Source organism: Zea mays, chromosome 2 (assembly GCF_902167145.1).
Source record: "Zea mays cultivar B73 chromosome 2, Zm-B73-REFERENCE-NAM-5.0, whole genome shotgun sequence".
Lineage (NCBI taxonomy): Eukaryota > Viridiplantae > Streptophyta > Magnoliopsida > Poales > Poaceae > Zea > Zea mays.
In genome coordinates, this window is record NC_050097.1 from 220,973,641 (window position 1) to 220,985,742 (window position 12,102).

Here is a 12,102-nt window from a genome sequence, read left to right on the forward strand (position 1 = left end):
GCCCGGCATACCGAGGGATGTCGCCGAGCACTCGCTGGATATTCGGGCCGGAGCCCGACCCGTCAGACAGCCTCTGCGCCGATTCGACGAGGAGAAGCGCAGAGCGATCGGCGAAGAGATCCACAAGCTAATGGCGGCAGGGTTCATCAAAGAGGTATTCCATCCCGAATGGCTTGCCAACCCTGTGCTTGTGAGGAAGAAAGGGGGGAAATGGCGGATGTGTGTAGACTACACTGGTCTCAACAAAGCATGTCCGAAGGTTCCCTACCCTCTGCCTCGCATCGACCAAATCGTGGATTCCACTGCTGGGTGCGAAACCCTGTCCTTCCTCGATGCCTACTCAGGGTATCACCAGATCCGAATGAAAGAGTCCGACCAGCTCGCGACTTCTTTCATCACGCCGTTCGGCATGTACTGCTATGTCACCATGCCGTTCGGCTTGAGGAATGCAGGTGCGACGTACCAGCGGTGCATGAACCATGTGTTCGGCGAACACATCGGTCGCACGGTCGAGGCCTACGTCGATGACATCGTCGTCAAGACTCGGAAGGCTTCCGACCTCCTCTCCGACCTTGAAGTGACATTCCGGTGTCTCAAGGCGAAAGGAGTCAAGCTTAATCCTGAGAAGTGTGTCTTCGGGGTGCCCCGAGGCATGCTCCTAGGTTTCATCGTCTCCGAGCGAGGCATCGAGGCCAACCCGGAGAAGATCGCGGCCATCACCAGCATGGGACCCATCAAGGACTTAAAAGGGGTACAGAGGGTCATGGGATGCCTCGCGGCCCTGAGCCGCTTCATCTCACGCCTCGGCGAAAGAGGTCTGCCTCTGTACCGCCTCTTAAGGAAGGCCGAATGTTTCGCTTGGACCCCTGAGGCCGAGGAAGCCCTCGACAACCTGAAGGCACTCCTTACAAAGGCGCCGGTCTTGGTGCCGCCGGCGGACGGAGAAGTCCTCTTGGTCTACGTTGCCGCAACCACTCAGGTGGTTAGCGCCGCGATTGTGGTCGAGAGGCAGGAGGAAGGGCATACATTGCCCGTTCAGAGGCCGGTCTACTTCATCAGCGAAGTGCTGTCCGAGACCAAGATCCGCTACCCACAAGTTCAAAAGCTGCTGTACGCTGTGATCCTGACAAGGCGGAAGCTACGACACTACTTCGAGTCCCATCCGGTGACTGTGGTGTCATCCTTCCCCCTGGGGGAGATCATCCAGTGCCGAGAGGCCTCGGGCAGAATCGCAAAGTGGGCGGTGGAGATCATGGGCGAAACGATCTCGTTCGCCCCTCGGAAGGCCATCAAGTCCCAAGTGTTGGCGGATTTCATGGCCGAATGGGTCGATACACAACTACCAACGACTCCGATCCAACCGGAGCTCTGGACCATGTTTTTCGACGGGTCGCTGATGAAGACGGGGGCCGGTGCGGGCCTGCTCTTCATCTCGCCCCTCGGAAAGCACTTGCGCTACGTGCTGCGCCTCCACTTCCCGGCGTCCAACAATGTGGCCGAGTACGAAGCTCTGGTCAACGGATTGCGGATCGCCATCGAGCTAGGGGTCAGACGCCTCGACGCCCGCGGTGATTCGCAGCTCGTCATCGACCAAGTCATAAAGAACTCCCACTGCCGCGACCCGAAGATGGAGGCCTACTGCGACGAGGTGCGGCGCCTGGAAGACAAGTTCTTCGGGCTCGAGCTCAACCACATCGCTCGGCGCTACAACGAAACCGCAGACGAGTTGGCGAAGATAGCCTCGGGGCGAACGACAGTCCCCCCGGACGTCTTCTCCCGGGACCTGCATCAACCCTCCGTCAAGCTCGACGACGCGCCCGAGCCCGAGGTACCCTCGGCTCAGCCCGAGGTAACCTCGGCTCGGCCCGAGGTACCCTCGGCTCAGCCCGAGGTACCCTCGGCCCCCGAGGGCGGGGCATTGAACATCGAGGAAGAGCAGAGCGGGGCCACGCCAGACCAAGATTGGCAGGCCCCGTACCTGCAATATCTCCGTCGAGGAGAGCTACCCCTCGACCAAGTCGAGGCTCGGCGAGTAGCGCGACGCGCCAAGTCATTCGTCTTGTTGGGCGACAAAGAGGAGCTCTACCATCGCAGCCCCTCGGGCATCCTCCAGCGATGCATCTCCATCGCCGAAGGTCGGGAACTGCTGCAAGAAGTACACTCGGGGGCTTGCGGCCACCACGCAGCACCCCGAGCCCTTGTTGGAAATGCTTTCCGGCAAGGCTTCTACTGGCCAACGGCGGTGGCTGACGCCACTAGAATTGTCCGCACCTGCGAAGGGTGCCAATTCTATGCGAAGCGGACACACCTGCCCGCTCAGGCTCTGCAGACAATACCCATCACCTGGCCCTTCGCTGTATGGGGTCTGGACCTCGTCGGCCCCTTGCAGAAGGCGCCCGGGGGCTACACGCACCTGCTGGTCGCCATCGACAAATTCTCCAAGTGGATCGAGGTCCGACCTCTGAACAGCATCAGGTCCGAGCAGGCGGTGGCATTCTTCACCAACATCATCCATCGCTTCGGGGTCCCAAACTCCATCATCATCGACAATGGCACCCAGTTCACCGGCAAAAAATTCTTGGATTTTTGCGAAGATCACCATATCCGGGTGGACTGGGCCGCCGTGGCTCATCCCATGTCGAATGGGCAGGTAGAGCGTGCCAACGGCATGATTCTACAAGGGCTCAAGCCTCGGATCTACAACGACCTCAACAAGTTCGGCAGGCGATGGATGAAGGAACTCCCCTCGGTGGTCTGGAGCCTAAGGACGACGCCGAGTCGTGCCACGGGCTTCACGCCGTTTTTCCTGGTCTACGGGGCTGAAGCTGTCTTGCCCACTGACCTGGAATACGGCTCCCCGAGGGCGAGGGCCTACACCGAACAAAGCAACCAAGCTAGCCGAGAGGAATCGCTGGACCAGCTGGAGGAAGCTCGGGACAGGGCCTTGCTACACTCGGCGCGGTACCAACAGTCCCTGCGACGCTACCATGCCCGAGGGGTCCGGTCCCGAGAACTCCAGGTGGGCGACCTGGTGCTTCGGCTGCGACAAGACGCCCGAGGGAGGCACAAGCTCACGCCCCCCTGGGAAGGGCCATTCGTCATCGCCAAAGTTCTGAAGCCCGGAACATACAAGCTGGCCAACAATCGAGGCGAGATCTACGGCAACGCTTGGAACATCAAACAGCTACGTCGCTTCTACCCTTAAGATGTTTTCAAGTTGTCCATATACCTCGCACCTACGCAAAGTTTAGTTGTCAAGGAAGGGTCGGCCTAGCCCCGGCAAGGCCCGACCCTCCCTCGGGGGCTAAAAGGGGGAGACCCCCTCTGCGTCGAATTTTTCCTCGAAAAAGGATCTCTTTTTAGCAGGATTTCTTTCGTGCTTCTTGACTACTTCGGAAAGCGGATCCTGGAAACGACGAGGTACACGTAAGCAGCCAAGGCTGACCGAGCCGAGGGACTCCTACGCCTCCGGGATACGGATACCTCACTCGTCCCCTTCTGCGATAAGTAACTTGCGCTCGGATAAAGCGACTCCGTGGACCAAACGAGTCATCACGTTCGGAAGCTCTCCTGCCGAAGCAGTCCTTCAAGCTTTCTCGACTAAGTCGGGGACAGGGCCTCATGGACGGGTGAAAGTACGCGTAAGCGGCAAGGCCGACCGAGCCGAGGGATTCCCACGCCTCCGGGATATGGATACCTCACTCGTCCCTTCCGCGAAAAGCAACTCTCGCTCACACAAACATCCCTGTTACCGACGAAGTCCAGATGCTCGAAACAGGAGGAAAAAAAGACGCAGCTTCGCAAGCGCGGCGAGGGAGTGTTCTTCTGGCCTCGGCGGCCGCAGAAAGCGCACGCTACAAGATAATCTGATCCTGCAGGCTCGGGTCTTCACGCCGAAGGGAGCCATAGCACCCTCGGCATCGACGACGTCTTCAGCAAAGCCCGACCCAGCCTCGGGCGGCGCCGAGGTCCAGGGGCTCCTCCAGGAATCCGGCCCGAGCAGGCGGCTCAACCGGTTACCCCTGAGGCCTCGGGCAACCGGCTTCCAAGGGCGCTAGCCCGATCCGAGGCCTCGACTGACCGACTTGGGCGTCGGCTCCGCTGACGGGCAACACGGCTAGACTCCGGCCAACCAGGTTCCCCATTCTCGAGTCAACTCCGCCTCTGTTCATACTGATATCGCTACCCCCGGCCTCGATCCACCAAAGGGCGGCCGAGGGGTCTCTTCAACTAAGCTAGAGGAGCCTCACATAACAAGGCCGAACGGGCCGAGGGATTCCTACGCCTCCGAGATACGGATACCTCACCCGTCACCTTGACACAGGGGCAACTCATGCTTGGTAAAGCGGTTCGGGTAATCAAACAGGCGAGACTTAGTGCTCGGAAATGAGGAAAAAACACGGCTCCGTGCCAAAATTACATACACGTTCAGGCCTCGACAGCCACAATGAACGAATTCACTGGCATTCGAAGTGCCATTACAAACGGAACTCCGGTTCCCCCTCCGCAGGTACGAACAACCCCACTCCGAGGGGGAAGGCCTGCGGAGCAACGGAAGACCGACGAACGGCGCGCCGTCACCTGCTCCAGCAGTGGCGACGACGGCGACTCCTGCTCCGGGGGGCCGAACAGCGGCAACGCTGACCTCAGGGTGGATGCCGCTGTCAGGAGGCCCCCGCCCGTGCCAAAACTCGTGAGGCAAGGACGGGCAGAAGGCCGTAGAAGTTGGAGGTCAGCCCGTGGCCGGTCCCGGCCGCCGCGCCGGCGGAAGAACCTCTTCCGGCTGCCGTGGCAGACGCCGACGCTGCAAGGGGCCCCGAAGCCACTCGCGGCTGAAGACCAGGCACGCTGCAGCTGCCGGACGCCACGGGCAATGCCCGCTTCTCCCCCCATCACTGAGTGAAGGAGCGGGCCACCGCCCACGCAGGGGCCGACCCCAACTCGGCACTCTCCCCTCCCCAGCCTTGGTGATGAAAATCCTTGAGGCTGAGGAAGGGGCAGAGGCCGCAGCCCGGCTCGCTTTCCCCCACCATCAAGCTGGAGGTCGCCATCTCGGGTGACCGCCGGTGAAGGGGTGCGACCGGGCTGCGTGATGAAAATCCTTGAAGCCGAACGATGGCTGAGAGGTACCAACTCCCATGGAGTTGCGTTCCTCCAACGGGGAGGCGGAAAGGCGGCGGATATCCCCCATCCGGGGGCTTGGAAGACGGGAAGACCCGGCGCTTAAGGGAGGAAGAAGACATGGTTGCCTTACGAAAGGAGCCTCCCTCCTTTTAAAGGCAACTCCCCCTACGTGCGCCCCCAGGCGCCGCGGGCCGAGTCTTCTCCAACACGCTCCAAGGCCCTCCCCTGCGACTCAGGGGCTGGGTCCCGCATGTCATGCAAGCCGGCTCAGGGCAGAAGAAGCCAAACCGCCGCGCATGATGCGCACGACCGTCCAGCGGTTACAGGCGACCCCCCATTTTCGCCCAGACCAACGGGCAGAAGGGGCGGGCAGCCATGCAGGCGGCATGCAACCGCGCCAGATGGACGCGCTTCTCCGACTTCTGACACGCCAGCTTGGGACCCAGGCCCACGCGTCGAGCAACCGGCACGCCAGTTGCTGCATGCAAGCAACCGCACCGCCACTTGCGCCACCATCGCGCCTCTTCGGTTGCGAAGCCTATGCCACGACTCGAGGCGACCCAACAGCGCCAGACTGGCGCGTCGGTCAAAGCGACCGAAAGTGGGCCGGCAGTAATGGCGGTGGCAGGCGGGCGGGCGCAGCGGTCACGTCGTCAGCCAGGCTCACGTCCCATCCTGAGACAGCAAGAGAGCCTCCTCTCACGGCGTGAAGACGGTGCACCCGTGACCCGTTCCTCGAACGGATCACCCGCGAGCAACGGCCGCCCCGCCAACCACTCGCCCCGTCGCATTAACTCCGCGGCGGGACACGCGGCGCCTCTGGGAGGAGGAGCGCGCGACGCTTCACCTTCGCCGTAATAACCGCTTCAGAAAAGGTACGCCACGTCGTCCGATTTCGTATCCTTTTCCGTTTTCCTCTTTCTCTATCTCTTGCAACAGGGACCGGGGAAGGGGGATACCCCGAAAGGGATCCTTCTCCGCGAAGGAACCGGGCTCCGAGCCCCCCATTACTGATCAGGGGTTCGAAGGCTGGCCCCCCAAGGGTCCAACAGCCGCCTCAGATCGCGTGGGCCCGACACCCACTACTGGTCAGGGGTTCGAAGGCCAGCCCCCCGAAGGGCTCCATGGCCGCCTCAGGCTACTCGGGCTCCGCGCCCATTACTGATCAGGGGTTCGAAGGCTGGCCCCCGAAGGGTTCACAGTCGCCTCAGACACCGAGCGAGGGATGACCAGGGGTACGTTCGATACATAACCAAGGCTCGGGCTGCGCTCCCGAGGTACCCTAGGACATTTCCGAGACCAGCGGGAACGATCTTGTAACGGAATCCCATCGGAGGGAGGCATCGAGCCCTCGGACCCCGTCGCCAGGGGACCGGGTCCGGCAAATCACCCGCAGGTACTTTTGGGCGTGCCTCTGGGCCCCTAGCCGACACCCAACGAACGGGGCACGGACGTCCACTCGGATTACCCGCTTGCAGCTCACCGGAGACACCATGTTCGGTGCCCATCGAGGGTAACATGGCGCGCTCCCCCCTCCTCCTTGCGGAAAGGCGACGTAGGGGCGTATGTAAAAAGCCGAGTCTGTCCCTGATCGTCCTCTCGCCCTGTGCAGAGGCTCGGGGGCTGCTCTCGCAAAAACCGGCTCCGGCCAAATCGTTGACAGCGTCAACATACCAGCCCGAGAGCTTGGGCCCCGACCGTGCACCCGGGCTACGGCCAGTTCGCATGAGGGAACGACCAGACCAGCCGAAGCGTAAAGCGAAGCATTAAGACCTCGAAGGAGTGTAACCACTCCTCCGAGGCCTCGGGGGCTACACCCGGCGGGTGTGCTCGCGCGCACCCACCGGAACGAAATGCAACCGAGAAAGGCTGGTCCCCTTGCAAAAAAGTGCGACAAAAGCCTCCAAGCGAGTGCTAACACTCCCTTCGAGGCTCGGGGGCTACTGTCGGGGACCATAATTAGGGGTACCCTCAAGACGCCTAATTCTCAGCTGGTAACCCCCATCAGCATAAAGCTGCAAAGGCCTGATGGGCACGATTAAGTCAGGGATCAGTCCACACGAGTGACTCGATCACGCTTCACCCGAGCCTAGCCTCGGCCGAAGGCAGCCGACCTCGAGAGACTTCCGTCTCGCCCGAGGCCCCCTTTTTATGGCGGACACATCACCGGCTTGCCCAAGGTCTTGGCTTCGCTCAGAAGCAACCTTGACTAAATCACCACACAGACTGACCAAACTGCACGGGCATTTAACGCAAAGGTGGCCTGACACCTCTATCCTGACACGCGCCCCCGGCAGAGCCGAGAGTGAGTCTGACAGGCAATCAGGCCTTGCCAAGGGCGCCACGACGAACTCCGCTCCGCCCGACCCCAGGGCTCGGACTCGGGCAAAGACCCGGAAGACGGCGAACTCCGCTCCGCCCGACCCCAGGGCTCGGACTCGGGCTAAGACCCGGAAGACGGCGAACTCCGCTCCGCCCGACCCCAGGGCTCGGACTCGGGCTAAGACCCGGAAGACGGCGAACTCCGCTCCGCCCGACCCCAGGGCTCGGACTCGGGCTAAGACCCGGAAGACGACGAAACTCCGCCTCGCCCGACCCCCGGGCTCGGACTCCGCCCTGCCCTCGGCCGAACGACTTCCGCCTCGCCCGACCCCATGGCTCGGGCTCGGCCTCGGCAACAGAGGACAGTCTCAACCTCGGCTTCGGAGGTGCCCCCACGTCACCCTGCCTAGGGCACAGACCCGCCACGTCAACAGGAAGCGCCATCATCATCCTACCCCGAATCGACTCAAGTCACGAAGGACAAGACCGGCGTCCCATCCGGCCAGCTCCGCCGGATGGGCAATGATGACGCTCCACAAACTCTATGACGACGGCGGCCCCCAGCTCTCTTACGGAAGCAGGGCGACGTCAGCAGGGACTCGACCGCTCCAACAGCTGTCCCTCCGCCAGGCACCGTCGCACCTCCGACAGCCACGACATCACGCCAGCAAGGTGCCAAGACCTCTCCGGCTGCCACATTGGCATGTACCTAGGGCGCTAGCTCTCTCTCCGCTGGACACGTAGCACTCTGCTACATCCCCATTGTACACCTGGATCCTCTCCTTACGACTATAAAAGGAAGGACCAGGGCCTTCTCAGAGAAGGTTGGCCGCGCGGGACCGAGGACGGGACAGGCGCTCTCTTGGGGCCGCTCGCTTCCCTCACCCGCGTGGACGCTTGTAACCCCCCTACTGCAAGCGCACCCGACCTGGGCGCGGGACGAACACGAAGGCCGCGGGACTTCCACCTCTCTCATGCTCGGCTCCGGCCGCCTCGCCTCTCCCCCCTCCGCGCTCGCCCACGCGCTCGACCCATCTGGGCTGGGGCACGCAGCACACTCACTCGTCGGCTTAGGGACCCCCCTGTCTCGAAACGCCGACAACAGGGTATGTCGTGGCTCACCTGTCATATCGTGTAGGTCCGTCACTGGCAGCAACCAGTTTAAGAACACTGCGGGTATAATCACCGATTGCCGCAAAGATTAGCATAAGCTAATCGTCTCAACATATCAGCCAACTAGTTTGGATCCTCAATTGAAATGTTGTATATCTAGCTGATGTCGTGCATATATATGCTAGCTATGACCACCTGCAAGCATGCATGAAGGCATGAAGCTATGCATGTGCAGCTCTACCACTAGTAGAAAAAAGCTCAAAGCCTGCAGTGAGGTCAAATTTTTACAGATATATTTAGTTATCAACCGTTAGTGCTATTTCTACAAACGATTCGTTAAGGAACCCGTCACTAAAAACCTTTTAATTTTTTGAGTTTTTCTAACGACATTGGATGGTAAAACTATCAAAATAAAAGTTATAGATCTCGAAAACTTTATAGTTGACAATTTTTTTATTTGAAATAATCCCGGCTCTCAAACATTGCATCTGAATTTGTCAAATTCAAAATACAAATTTTGCAAACGACCTCGGATGAAAAAAAAAATCTAAATACAAGTTGCAGAACTTCAAAAGTTATTCAACTTTCTAGTTGGCAACTTTTTTGTTAATTAATTTATGGCCTCAAATAGTCAATTTATACTCAGTTAGTTATAACATATGGTCAACAAAACTATAGTTTAAGTACAAGGCATGTTGTAAGCGGAGTGGTAGAGGAGACTTCGTGCAAGGGTGAGGTCATGAGTTTGATTCCTAGCCACTGCGTAGCATGCAAATTTTGCATAAAAATGTCACGACTTGCGACGATGAGCGAGGGGTCCTTCCTGATTTTTTTTTGCTATTTCTAAATTATTTTTACCTTTTGTAGAAAAGATTTTCACTGACGAATTTATTATCTCGACCTACTAACGATTTTCTTAGCACAATCGTTTGTGGAAATCGATTTCCACCGGCGATTCTCAATTATCCGTCTGCAAAAAAAAATTATTTCTATTGGCCCCTAGCACTAACTGTTCTGAAAACCACTAATATAAAGCTCCAAAAATCCTTTTGCACAACTTATCACCTTCAGGATGAAGCAAATCACAAGAGGCGGACGGTCCACGAATTATAGCCGGACGGTCAGCGCAAGGTGGCACAATCTTCACTTATTTTCCGGACGGCCTGTAGTGGAGATATTCATTTTGCATAGTTCCTATCCAAAGTGTTTCGAGGCATCGCAGACGGTCCACCAGAAGAGTTTGGATGGTCCACGTCATAGTAAAAAAAACTAAAAAAAATCCTGTCCGGAATAATCTACATTATTCCGGACAGTCCACATCAGGGGCACAGACAGTCCGCACTTGGCGTTTTCAGAACTTGAGTTTGTGACTTATCGTTGATCTTTGAACTATCTTCTCCAAGTTGATTTGGCTGAACTTTGAAAGAGAGATCCTAGGACTTAGACAAATATCTCTAGTGGCTTTCCAACTAGTCTAAGTCATGGATCTTGGACGTTTTAAAACTTTAACTCATACTCTTTCTTTTGCTCAAACAAGCTCCGGGATAGTGATTTGTTGATTCAGAGCTTTTATTGATGTATCAAATAGGTTACTAGAGGTATTTAGAACTTTTCCAAAGAGTAGAACTATTGATAGTTCATCTATTCCATCTTTTACCCCTATTTGGTTGGATCTGAGCTGATTGTGACTTAGAAACTAAAATGTTGAACTTATGAACCTGTGAATCAAAGACTAGACAAACTAGTTAGTACGAATGGTTGTGATGGTCATCAAGCACCAAAAACAATATAAGAAATGGTTTAAGGTCATTTCCCTTTCACTCCACCAATCCCGTGCAGCATCAGCGCACAAAGCACGTGGAGATCAACCTACACTTTGTCCGCGATTGTGTCGTTGTCGGTGACGTTTGAGTTCTCAGCATGCCCGCCACGCTGCAGTTCACGGACATCTTCACGAAGTAGCTACCGTCGAGTGTATTCACCGATTTTTGATCCAGTCTCAACATCTGTACATGATAGAGTTGAGACTGCGGGAGGAGTGTGTTAGAGTACCCGTTTAGGGTTTTGGGGTTAGCCTCTTGTATTTACAGTGTTACCCATGTGTAATGGACTAGACCCAATAAACTGAGTCTATTAATATATTTCCAACCCTGAGTTAGGGTTAGGGTTTCCATTCCAATTTCTACAAGTGACCCTTATCTGTTTGCAATGATATAACAAATTCTAGAAAAAAATATTTTGTATTCTTTCAGAATGCCTACTAGCAAAATCATCTGTCAAGCTATCATCTAAGACTACAATGATCTCTGGGTTGTGAAGCATGACAAAAGCAATCAATCACGCACTGATATTTTCGAATTGGTTATTGATTTATCTTTCGGACAGAGAGGTAATGACTGAGATAATGATTTGGATAAGTAACAAATTCTAATTCCATAGTATTCCTTGATCTTCTCGCTGAGCAGTGGCGGATCCAGGATTTGAACCTAGGGTAGTCGATGACAAAAAAGTTGACATTTAACACCACATATAATTCGATATCACATATATTTAGTTTCCATCAATTCGATCTATGATTATAAAATAAACAAAAATATCACATAATACATTTAAGTCATCAAATTAAGTTACAAGTTGAATAAATTTGTTTCTTTAGATCTAAACGTGAGTACTAGTTTGTTTTCTTATCAAATGTCATGGTAGTCGGAGGCCTATATCTAAAACACCCTGGGTCCACCCATGTCGTTGAGGTTGCCTGCCCTTGTAAAATAGAATTTGTGTCATAAAAATTATGAATGATACCTCTTTTCTAAATGAGTTAAAATTGTTGTTCAATGTAGTGTCTGAAATATATTTTTAGTTTCCGTCTCTTGAATTTTCTATCTTTGTTCATGGTGACGAGCTTTTTGGAAAAGAGGTTCTTATGCATTTTGCAAATTGGCTGTGTGATAACTATCTGAAAGGATTCACTGGTCATGTGTGTACACTGTGTAGGCTCTCTAGTTCGATGATATCAAGTGGCAATGTCCAAGTTTATTTGCTGCCAGGCTAAGTCACTGTTTAGTTATTTTGCTTGTGCGGTTATATTATGTGGAGAAAAAGAAACAGAGAAGTTTTTTCCCCCAATCCCTTGGCTGCTCCCAAACAAGCCCTCAAAGGGCTTCATAAGACTACTGTGCTGTTTGCTGGTCAATTTCCTGGAATCCTTGATACTCCTAGGAGCATCCACATTTCTGATAAATTCCAAAACACTGGTTTTATGCATTGAAATGCAGTGTCATCAAACTCGATCGGATGTTGCTAACAATAAACGGTACAGACAGATTGCTAATAGCAACCTGGATAAAATGGTTTATAAACATTTTAGAGATTTTTTCGGAGATAGAGAGAGAGACTGTGTGTGTTTTTGAGGAAAGAGTGAGAAATGCTATGGTAATTCTTTTCCCGGTGAACTGGGCCTCTGTGTCGGCCTGGTAGAGCCCAGAAATTATTAGCCCACGGAGCGAATCCACAAAGGACGTGCCCTCCCCCCTCGTTCCGATG